We start from the raw sequence: 4,391 nt of genomic DNA on the forward strand, positions 1-4,391 counted from the left end.
TTCTCTGTCTCTTGTTTGGTCATAAATTCTTCCCTTCTCCATAGATCTGACAGGTAAATTAGTCCTTGCTGTTCTAGTTTGCTAATAGTATCAGTCTTTATATCTAATCATGTACCCATTTTGACTTTATCTTGGTATAAGGTGTAAGATGTTGGTCTATGCCTAGTTTCTGCCATACTGCTTCCCAATTTTTCCAGCAGTTTTTATTAAATAGTGAGTTATTATCCCAGAAACTGGAGTCTTTGGATTTATCAAATAGTAGATTAGTATAATCATTATCTGTTGTGGCTTGCATACCTAACCTATTCCACTGATCTACCACTCTATTTCTTAACCAGTACCAAGTAGTTTTGATGACTGCTTCTTTATAATACAATTTAAGATCTGGTACATCTAGGTCACCTTTCCTTGCATTTCTTTTCATTAGTTCCCTTGATATTCTGGACCTTTTGTTCTTCCAGATGAATTTTGTTATTGTTTTTTCTAGCTCTATGAAATAATTTTTTGGTAGTTTGATTGGTGTGGCACTGAACAAATAATTTAATTTAGGTAGGATTGTCATTTTTATTATATTAGCTTGGCCTACTCTTTTAGCTTGGCTCTTTTCACCATGCAATTGTATATCCCCCTTTGCTCAGAAAACTTAATGACATTTCATTACTTGCTACATGACATCCAAATTCCTTCACTTTTCAGATGAACAATCAGGCTAATAAATATCTTTTTGACCAAAGGAACTCACGAAGATCACAGAGGTACTTAGCAAGTACCCTTAACAGTAGAAATAACAATAAAAATGTTTTATTGACACTTTGTGTTTTTATACCACTATTCTTTCTCACCTTTAGTAAAACCCTCCCTAGTAACAAAGAAAAATGATTAAACAAACCATAATGGCAATCGCCTCAAATAGCAAGAGCTAATCTGAACCTGTAGTCCACCACCTCCCAGGGAAGCAAAGTGTTTCATCATTGGTCCTCTGCATCCAAGAATAGTCATTGAAATAATGGCCCTTTTGTAGAAACATTATAGTTATGTATGTTATATTTCATCTTTTTATGATCAGTAACTGACTCAGTACTTTGAACATATAGGGCCTTTAATGAATGATGAATTTAACTAACTCTAGAAATTATTTATATTCCCTGACTTTAGCCCACCTCATGTAATTTAGTGAAAAGTTTAAAGCTGTTTGACAAAAAGAAAATAAAACAATTCATGGAAATTGAATGGTATATCATGGGAAAAGATGCAGTGGTGATGGTGGAGGAAAAGTTTTAGGGTTGCTCTCTCCTCCCCCTCCATCCTGCTTTTCTGAAGCCCAGAGCCTTGAAAAAAGAAATCTACTTGAAGTTCTTTTAGATGAGAGGATTCGAGCAAAGAAAGACGGGTATGTTGCTTTATAGGATATGTGGCAATCAGCCCATCTCACAGTGTGCATTGAATGCATTATACTGGAGGGTCAGTTTCGTAGACCTTGCTTATACTTCATTACTTTTCAGAATGCAACAAAGAAAAAGATAAAAGGGCTTTCTTGGTGAGAAAAGACTTACAACAGAATAAGTGTTTAGTGAACAAAAAGCAGCTGAACACAAATAATATGAAGTCTTCATCTTGCTCTCTTTTCCCCAAAACTCTCTCTTCTTCCAAGGTTCTCCGTTACTTTTGAGGGCAACAACATCCTCACAGTCATACAGGCTCATAAGCTAGGTATCATCCTAGACTTCCTGCTCTCTCTCACCTTCCAAATCCAATCCATTGTCAAGTCCTGTAGATTCTACATTCAACATTTTTCACATATACCCCCTCCCTTCTTCCTTCTTAACACTGCCACCACTTTGGTGGAGCCCCTTATCACTTCAAGCCTGGACTACTACAAGAGCCTGGTTGACTTCTCAGGTTCAAACGTTTCCCTACTCCAGTCCACCCTCCACTCAACGATGAAAATGACCTTTTACAGGTGTAGATCTGACAATGTCAAATTCCTATTCGATAAACTCTAGTGGCTCCCTCTTACCTACAAGATAAGAATAAAGCTCTTTGGCTCTTAAATCCCTTCATAATCAGACCCTTTGCTACCTTCCCATTCTTTTTACACCCTATTCCCCTCTACCTCTCCAATCCAGCGACATCAGATTCTTTCTTGTCTTTTAAACAAGACATTCCACCTCCTGACAGTACATTTTTAAATTCAATTTTATTTTCAGTTTTGAATTCTCTCCCTCCCACTTTCTCCTTCCTCACCCATTGAGAAAGCAAGAAAAACAAAACTCATTACAAATATGTGTAGTCAGGCAAAAAAACAAAATATTTGCATTAGCCATGTCAAAAAATTGTTTCAATCAGCACTAGGAGTTTATCATTTTTCTGTGTGGAGGTGGATAGAATGTTTCATCATGAATCCCCTGGAATTGTGGTTGGTTCTGTTGTGTTGATCATGTTGCTGCATCTTTCAAAGTCGTTTGTCTTTACAGTATTGTTATTATTGTATAAATTGTTCTCTGGCTCTTTCACTTTGCATCAGTTCATACAAATCTTCCCAGATTTTTCTAAAACTATCCTCTTCATCATTTTTTTTATAGCACAGTACACTATTACATATATACATATATACGTGCACGTGTGTGTGTGTGTGTGTATGAGAAAACCCCCTGTCCCAAAGTCCATTGGTATGGGATTCTCTCCTTATTAGGATGAATGCCTTGCCCTACATGAGGGGCAGAGTGCAGTTGTGGAGAGGTGAGGGCTTCAATTCTCAGGAAGTCCTAATTTGAGGATGCATCATTTGGGTATTTTTGGCTTTGAGGTTTGAGAGAGAAGTGGGGAACTTGTAGCCTCAAAACTACACCTGACCCTCTAGGTCCTCAAGTGAGGCCATTTGACTTCACTTGAGGTCCTAGAGGATGAGGTGCGGTCTCAAGGCTGCAGGTTCCCCACCCCTGGACTTACCCCTTCAGTTCACTGAAGGAAAAGACTCAGAGAAGACATGAAGAGCAGACAGCTTCATCATATCCCCATTCCCAGCTCACTATTCTAGAGACTTCAGGAATTTCTCCTTCAGTGAGATCTAGGACATTCTCTGTTGGTTGGCTTGAGTTACCCCACTCTCAGTGGGAGAGTTCCCTCAATCTGTACTGCCTGATGTATATTCTCCCATGTATACTTTCTCTGATTTCTGTTTTGCCCTGATTAGGATATTTTTGTTTGTTTTTGCTATTCTTTCTGTGTGTGCATTGTGGAAATGGTATAAGGTGGAAAACAGTTTAAGCCTTGGATATAGAACTTGGAATTGCCCCTTCCTCCAGAAATGACAAAGTCATCAAAATTTAGATAGAATCTGATCATATCCCCTAGATGAACAATATTTAAAGAAGCAAATAGATACCCTTCTAGTCCAATACCCCCTCTCTCTGAGGAAAGGAGAGTCGTAGCCTCTGGCCTCAACCTCCTGCTTCCCCTCCTGGAAGGAATGAAAGTCTCCCTTGGAGAAAGGGAGGGGGAGAAGAGGCTAGGGATGTCTTTCCTGCCTCCCTTCAATGTTCACAAAATAGCATCCTCAATACATGTGGAACCTCACCGTAAAGGTGGGGCCTATACTCATAGTACTACATATACATTGATGGGAGCCCCCCCCCTTAGTTTCTAATTCTTAGCCAACAGGAAAAGAGCTGCCATAAATATTTTTGTAACTATGAATCCTTTTTCTCTTTCTTTGATCTCTTTGGAGTATAGACCTATCCATGATATTGCTGGGTCAAAGAGTATGCACATTTTAATAGCTTTTGGGGGGCATAATTGATAGTACATTTCCACTTGATGTCTCTCCTACCTGAAATGCTCTTCCTATTTATTTCCACCTTCTGATTTCCTTGGTTTCCTTTAAGTCTCAGTTAAAATTCCTCCTACAAGAAGACTTTCTTTATCTCCCTTAATGGTAGTGCCTTCCCTCTGAGATTATCTCCAAATTGTCCTATACATACTTTGTTTGTACATCATTATTTGCATGTTGTCTCACCCATGAGATTGTACTCTCCATGAAGGCAGGAACTATTTTTGCCTTTCTTTGTATCCCCAGCACTAAGCACAGTACCTGGAGATGAGGTCTAGAGGTTTAGGGGTGCTGGAACCCCAAGATCACGTGGGTCCTGCCCAAAAGAATTTGACCCAAGCCTTCTTTCAGCCAAAGACAAGGTTTATTAAAGATCTGCCACATTAGCCAGACTTTTAAGGAATCTGCAGGTCTGTGAGTTATTGGCTAGATTGTAAAAATCTGAGCAGTGGCTAGATTATAAGAATCAGAGCATCTTAATGGGAACAAGATGGACCCTATATACAGAAAGACTATGGGAGGGATTTAGGAGGGGCCAAGTAGTCTATGAGGAAATAGAACT

The sequence above is a fragment of the Vombatus ursinus genome, unplaced genomic scaffold (assembly GCF_900497805.2).
Source record: "Vombatus ursinus unplaced genomic scaffold, bare-nosed wombat genome assembly UNPS02014791.1, whole genome shotgun sequence".
NCBI lineage: Eukaryota > Metazoa > Chordata > Mammalia > Diprotodontia > Vombatidae > Vombatus > Vombatus ursinus.